An 8,185-nucleotide genomic window follows, 5' to 3' on the forward strand; every position below is an offset into this window, starting at 1 on the left:
CACAATGGATGCCTAAAATATTTTATATCCATCTATAACTTTCAGTTACTTAGAGTTTTCAGAATCTGTTCAGAAATTGTGACTTGATCAAATATAGTTTTTTTTTTTAAAAATAAAGACTCATCCTTGTAATATTTGATTTTATCACCTGTCTTGGAATGAAAAGCTAAGTTGACAGCTCTGGCTGTTAAACTAGGAGACATGAATTAGTAAAGACAGGATTGAGAAGCTTTGCCATGCTAAGGTTTGTAATCAGAAAGTGAACTTGCCTCTACAGTGAAAGCAGTCTGTCTGCTAGAATTATCTCTCCTCCAGTTCTTCAAAAGAGCCTGTACATACCTGACTGCACCAATGAAAATCCACAGCTTCACCTTTCCTTTAGATTTGGGCCATTTCTTGGATGAATATGAGAACTGTTGAAATGTTAGCACAGGTCTTGGATTCATTCTTTCTCCTGGATGCTCACTCCCTTCCGATTTTTCTCCTTAATTTGAAGACCATGTTTTTCTAATCAGGCATTCTTAAGATACCACAGATAAAATAAATCCCAACAACTCTCGTTTTATCCTTTGTTGTCCTTTGTCCCTGTTGTCATCATCACCTTTAGAGCTTATTCCAATTTTAAAGCACGCGTAACACTGTCTAAATAAGCCATGTTTTCCTACTGTTATCACTTTCATGAGGTTCAGGAATTGAAGCATTGGGTAAAGCACCAGAATGTTCCTTTTAATTAACTTCTGTTTGCTTTCCCACTCCATTTTAAATGGAATATTTTTAAGCTAGAATATATTTGACAGGGTTGATTAAAACTTTGAAAACAGAACGATCCAGCACTCTCCACCCGAGCAGAGAGGTTCCATCCCGCCAAAGCGGCTCTGCGCGACAAAGGGTCCTGTCTGCAGACCACCCGCCCGCCCGATCACGATCGCAACAACCCGGCGGGGTCACTTGGGCCCCAGAGGTACCGAGAAGAAGCTGCCTGAGTGTGGACACTCTTGACCCAACAGCTTCGACAGAGGCAGAGACAGAAAAGAATCACACAGAGCCACCACCGCCCAACCCAGCCCGGATTGCAACAACAACTGACGACCTACACCACACAGAAACAACCAGCTCCAGGAATCAGCAACCAAGCAAAGACAGACACACCAAAACAAAATTGAAGAGCAGTCTCCTGAACCTCCATGCGAAAATCACAGAGAAAAATCACAAGGTTTACTACCACCCAGGACAGCAAGCTCACCCCAAAAGCCAGCAGCCACACAGGGGAGAGCCCCAGTGGGAGCAAAGCAGGAATGGAAGACAAAGGCTACTTCCAAGGGTTGCTGGAGGCAATGACTCAAGAAATAAAGCGAGAAATTTATCAGAAATTGAAAGAGCACAAGGATGAACTATCCAAAGAGATACAGGGTATCAAACAAGAGATGCATGCAAAAATAGAAGCTGCACAAACCTCAATAAGAAGTGAGATAAACGCCAAATTAGAGGTAATGCATACCTCATTGAGAGGTGAGATCAGTACTCTGAGAACCAACATTGAATCCATAAAGGGATCCATTTCCTCCATGCAAACCACAATAGAAGCCACTGTCAACAGAGTGAATGAAATGGAAGGTCGAGTGTCAGATACAGAAGACAGAATACACCAACTGGACCAAAAAGTGACAGATATGGAAAAATTACTCAAATTAAACCAAAGGGATATTCAAGAGCAAGCAGATAATGCTAAAAAATTTAACCTTCGCATAATTGGAGTGGACGAAGGTGAGGAATTCCAGAGCAAGGGAATGCAACACCTATTTAACAAGATAATCAATGAAAATTTTCCCCACCTCAAAAACGACCATCTTAACTACATCACAAAAGCTTATCGAACACCCAACAAGCAAGACCCCAGGAGAAACACTTCTAGACACATTATAGTAAAAATGATAGATCTGAATAATAAGGAAACAATCCTGCATGCAGCAAAAATGAAGAAGGAGCTATACTACAATGGGAAAAAAATAAGAATTACTGCAGATCTCTCCACACAAACAATGAATGCAAGAAAAGCCTGGGAAAGCACCATACGAGCCCTGAGAGCCAATAACTGCCAACCCAGACTGATCTACCCGGCAAAGCTAGCATTCACATTTGATGGAGAACTGAAAACTTTTAATAGCAAAGAAAAACTAAATGAATTCATAAACATTAAGCCAGCATTACAAAGAATTCTAAGAGGGGGGACACAACCTGAAGAAAGCAGCCAGGAACTGGGGCCTGCCCCAAACAGGCATTACTCAAAGTCTAACTGAGCAAGCACAGGAGGAAAGGAAAAAAGAAAAACTTAGGAAAACGGAATGGCAGGGACAACAATGCATCTCTCTATACTTTCTCTTAATATAAATGGGCTGAATTCGCCAATTAAAAGAAAACGAACTGAGGACTGGATAAGAAAACAAGACCCATCCATCTGTTGCCTTCAGGAGACCCACCTCTCAGCCAAACATACAAACAAACTCAGAGTGAAGGGGTGGAAAAGGATCTACCAATCAAACGCCCCCAGTAAGAAAGCAGGTGTAGCTATCCTGATATCTGACAAAATAAACTTTTCATTAAAATCAGTACAGAAAGACAAGGACGGACACTACATATTAATAAAGGGAACAATCCAAGAGGAGGATATAACCATCATCAACTTATATGCCCCAAATATTGGTGCACCTAGATATGTCAAACAAATGCTCTCAAACTTACAGAATAAAATAGATCCCAATACGATAATACTAGGAGACTTTAACACACCACTCTCACCAAAGGACAGGTCTACCAACCAGAGGATTGGCAAAGAAGCTACCGAATTAAGAGAGGCCATACTGCAAGCGGAATTAACTGACATCTACCGAGTATTTCACCCTAAAACAACACAGTACACATTCTTCTCAGCAGCTCATGGAACTTTCTCCAAAATAGACCATATCATAGTTCATGCAAGGAACTTAAGCAAATACAAAGGGATCGACATAATCCCCTGTATCCTATCTGACCACAGTGGAATCAAGCTAGCTCTCAATAACAAAGCATACAGCAGAAATTTCTCCAATACATGGAAATTGAACAGCACACTCCTTAACAATGCCTGGATAACAGAAGAGATCAGAGAAGAAATAAAGCATTTCCTACAACTCAATGAAAATGAAAACACCTCACAAAGAAACTTGTGGGACACAGCAAAAGCAGTCCTGAGGGGCAAATTTATTGCCCTCAGTGCCCACATCAAGAGAATGGAGACAGACCAAGTAAATAATCTCATGTTGCAATTAAAACAGCTAGAAAAACAGGAAAAAATGGAACCTAAAGCTACTAGAAGAAGCCAGATAACCAAATTAAAAGCAGAGATTAACCAATTAGAAAATCAGAAAACCATAACCAAAATAAACCAAACAAAAAGCTGGTTCTTTGAAAAAATAAACAAAATTGATGGCCCATTGGCTAGATTAATTAAAAAAAGAAGAGAGGAAACCCATATTAATAGGATTAGGGATGCCACGGGAAACATCACCACACGTACCCAAGATATCCAAACAATTCTAACAGACTACTTTCAAAAGCTATACTCTCTAAAGGAAGAAAATCGGGCAGAAATGGATGCATTTTTAGAGAAATACAAGTTGCCCAAACTGAGCAAAGAAGAAGTTAACCAATTAAATAAGCCAATATCCTATAATGAGATACAGGAAGCTATCAAAAGTCTTCCAACAAAAAAAAGCCCAGGACCAGATGGATTCACAGCAGAATTCTATAAGACCTTTAAACAAGAACTAATACCCATACTCCTCAAGCTCTTCAGAGAAACAGAGAAGGAAGGAGCTATCCCAAACTCATTCTACGAAGCCAATATCACACTCATCCCCAAACCAGGCAAAGACCCAACCAAAAAGGAGAATTACAGGCCAATCTCCTTGATGAACACAGATGCAAAGATCCTTAACAAGATTCTAGCTAACAGAATCCAGAAACACATAAAAAAAATAATTCACTATGACCAGGTAGGCTTCATCCCAGAGACACAGGGATGGTTTAACATACGTAAGTCAATAAATGTAATCCAACATATCAACAGAGCCAAGGTCAAGAATCACATGATTATCGCTACAGATGCAGAAAAGGCCTTTGACAAAATTCAACATTCATTCATGCTAAAAGCTCTGGAGAAAATAGGAATAGAAGGAACATTTCTAAAAACAATAAAAGCCATTTATGACAGACCAATAGCCAATATTATACTTAATGGGGAAAAGCTACAACCAATTCTCCTAAAATCAGGAACAAGGCAAGGATGCCCACTGTCTCCACTCCTCTTCAATATAGTCCTAGAACCCTTAGCCAGGGCAATAAGGCAAGAAAAAGACATTAAAGGGATCCTCATAGGAAAAGAAGAAGTTAAACTATCCCTTTTTGCAGACGACATGATACTATACCTCCACGATCCCAAAAACTCCATCCCCAAACTCTTAGAAATCATAAATCACTTCGGCAAAATAGCAGGATACAAAATAAACCCACAAAAATCAGTTGCCTTCCTATACACTGATAATGTACAGGAAGAGAGGGAAATAAAGGGAGCAACCCCATTCACAATAACCTCCCGAAAAATAAAATATTTAGGAATTAACCTAACCAAAGATGTAAAAGAACTATTTAATGAGAACTATAAAAAGTTAAAGAAAGAAATTGCAGAAGACACTAGGAAATGGAAAGACCTCCCATGCTCCTGGATAGGCCGACTTAATATAGTAAAGATGGTAATACTTCCAAAACTAATATACAAATTCAACGCAATTCCTATTAAAATCCCAATGACGTACATCACTGAAATACAGAAAACAGTCCAAAAATTCATATGGAACAACAAAAGACCTAGAATAGCCAAAACAATTCTAGGGGATAAAGACAATATGGGAGGGCTATCCATGCCGAACTTCAAACTCTACTACAGAGCTATAATAACAAAGACAGCATGGTACTGGCACAAAAACAGACCCGAAGACCAATGGAACAGAATAGAAGATCCAGAAATAAATCCACAGGCCTACAGCCAGCTGATATTCGACAAAGGAGCCAAAGACATACAATGGAAGAAACACAGCCTCTTCAACCGTTGGTGCTGGGAAAACTGGGCAGCCACATGCAGAAAACTAAAAGTGGACCCCAGCCTATCACCATGCACCAACATCAACTCAAAATGGATTAAAGACCTTAACATTAAACCTGAATCTCTGAAACTACTGCAGGACAGAGTAGGAGAGACAGTTGAACTAATAGGCACAGGAAGGAACTTCCTGAACAGAGTCCCAGGGTCACAACAAATTGGAGAGAGACTCGACAAATGGGACTACCTTAAAATAAAAAGCTTCTGCACAGATAAAGCTATCGCAACCAAGCTAGAAAGACAACCAACTAATTGGGAAAAAATATTTACCAGCAATATATCAGACAAGGGGTTAACATCCTGTATATACAGGGAACTCAAGAAACTAATCCCTCCCAAACCCAACACACCAATTACTAAATGGGCAAGGGAACTAAAGAGGGACTTCTCAAATGAAGAAATAAAAATGGCAAAGAAACACATGAGGAAATGTTCATCATCCCTGGTGGTGAAGGAAATGCAAATAAAGACAACCCTGAGATACCACCTTACCCCAGTCAGAATGTCCCACATCCACAAATCAGCCAACGACAAATGCTGGAGGGGATGTGGAGAACGAGGAACGCTATTACACTGCTGGTGGGAATGTACACTCATACAACCACTTTGGAAAGCAGTCTGGAGGGTCCTTAGAAAGCTAAAGATTGACCTCCCTTACGACCCAGTCATACCACTTCTAGGCATCTACCCTGAACAACAGGAACCAATATACAAGGACACGTGCACCTCCATGTTTATTGCAGCACTGTTCGCAATAGCTAGGATATGGAAACAACCTAGATGCCCCACCACAGATGAATGGATCCAAAAATTGTGGTATCTATACACAATGGAATATTATGCAGCCATTAGAAATGACAAAATAATGGCATTTGCAGGGAAATGGATGGAGCTAGAAGGAATCATGTTGAGCGAGGTAAGCCAAGAACGAAGAGACAAACAGTACATGGTCTCCCTGATAAGTGGATGATGAATCCAAAATGTTAGGTGATATGACAAAACTAACAGGACTTAAGAAACAAAGAACTCCCACTCATCTGGTTGAACCACTACTAAATATCCCCATGCTGCTGATCACATATATGGTATATAACATATGAGCACCGTTATATATTACAGACTGTGATAGACAATTTGCTCCAGGAAAGTTAGAATGAACTTGTGACTTTAAATGAGCATCATTATTCCACAATACTGTGAATTTCCGGAAATTAAGTAATCACTTAATCACGATCAAAAAAAAAAAAAAAAAAAGAACCTTGGGGAAGGGAGGGAGGGAGGGGATGGTAGGGGGAAAACAATGGAGGGGGTAACAATGTTCAAGAGGAAGTGGAAGTGTAGTCGTTGCCTCACTCATGTAGCTGTAACCCTCTGTATAGTATCTCTACAATAAAAAAAATTAAAAAAAAAAAAAAAAAAAAAAAAACTTTGAAAACATACCAGAATCCAGCCCTAAAAAGATCTGAGGCCTTACTCAGATCCCAGGAGTTAAGATCACAAACACCCCCACTAAACAGCTACTGGAATATGCATTAGTTTAATTTTTTAGGCTGGGTGCCCATGGTAGGCTGTTTCCATCTGGAGAAATGGGGAGGGGTGGGGAGACACATATACCTTATTGTAAAGTGCAGAATATACACATTTTAGCTAAGTCACTTTCAGCATGCTCCAGGGAAGTAGATAGCTCCATTAGCCAATGTCAAAGAAGATAAATGTGCCTAAATTACTTGCCAAAAATGCTTAGTGAGCATCAGAGAGATGCATTCTACTTTCCAAATTATTAAGCAGACTATTCAGAAGTACTCAAACATTGCAGATTGCTGACCAGAAGCCAGGGACAGCTGTCTTCCTCTGATACCCCATGGTGACGCCCACAGGAACTTTCTCCCTTCAGGGTTCAACCCACTAAAAGGCATGAGAGGATGTGCATCATTTAGCGCATCCTGACATCTAGGTTTTGACTGAAGGATCCTAGAAAAACAATCCTTTAGATGCACTTTTCTCAATAACATCAATGTATCTGGCTTTCTCTGCATAAATACACTGAAATAAATGACCACTTTCTAAATGTTATATACATGTGCAAATATATCATCATTACAGTGTATATATCTTTCTAGGAAGCAGGAGCTAAATTTAAGTTATGATGTATTTTAAATGTGCCCTTTTGTTTGATGTATCTAAATGGTTTGGAGGAATTAGCCATCTCTAAGGAATTGTCTTTGAAAGTAAGGTCCTAGGATTATCTGCATCAGAATTATCTCACTTAAATACAACACAAAATAAACCTTTGGATTTCAGAATTTTCTCACTGGCCTGGTCTGGGAACCTACTTTCTAGCAAACACCTCCAGGAAATGGGCCCTTTCTTAGACACCTTTTGTCTAAGAAAAATCTCTTTAGGAAATCCCTAGGGGAACTGAGTTTTCCTTCTTGGTAGAAGGAAGGAAATGAGCATTACTCTGCTAAATTGTTTTAGTAAAACTACGCATTTTAAAAAACTGAGGTGCTTTCTTCAGCAGCACATCTACTTAAGTTGGAATGATTCAGAGCAGATTAGCAAGATCCCTGTTCAAGGATGACATACAAATTGGAGAAGTGTTCCCTTTTTTTTTTTTTTTTAAGTGGGGGGATGGCCTGGGAATGTGGCTTTGTGGTAGAGTGCTTGCCTAGCATTCCTCAGCACCACATAAACAGAAATGGCCGGAAGTGGCGCTGTGACTCAAGTGGTAGAGTGCTAGCCTTGAGCAAAAGAAGCCCAGGAACAGTGGCTCTGAAGACTGGCAAAAATAAAAATAAAAACAAAACCACCTAAGGAAGGATTTGGGTTAGAGGAGATGGTGGAAAGTGATGAAAGTAGTGACATCAGTTGTAAAACATTATACTTATAAACTAGTTTACTGAATGGTAACTGCTTTGTGCAACTTAAAGATACTAAATATATTTTTTTTAAAAAAACACAAAAACCAGAAGCAGTTAGTAGCATTGTTGA

General features: G+C 39.6%; 1 non-coding gene across 1 annotated transcript; it reads left to right on the forward strand.

Annotated features, from left to right (window-relative positions):
* The first annotated feature begins 7,699 nt into the window (after positions 1-7,699).
* LOC138837525 (U6 spliceosomal RNA) lies at positions 7,700-7,806 on the forward strand. The gene has a single exon (XR_011375330.1). It is a non-coding gene; the product is annotated as a U6 spliceosomal RNA (small nuclear RNA).
* The last annotated feature ends 379 nt before the right edge of the window (positions 7,807-8,185 follow it).

The sequence above is a fragment of the Dipodomys merriami genome, unplaced genomic scaffold (genome assembly GCF_024711535.1).
Source record: "Dipodomys merriami isolate MVZ:Mamm:240054 unplaced genomic scaffold, mDipMer1.0.p SCAF_27, whole genome shotgun sequence".
NCBI classification, from domain to species: Eukaryota; Metazoa; Chordata; class Mammalia; order Rodentia; family Heteromyidae; genus Dipodomys; species Dipodomys merriami.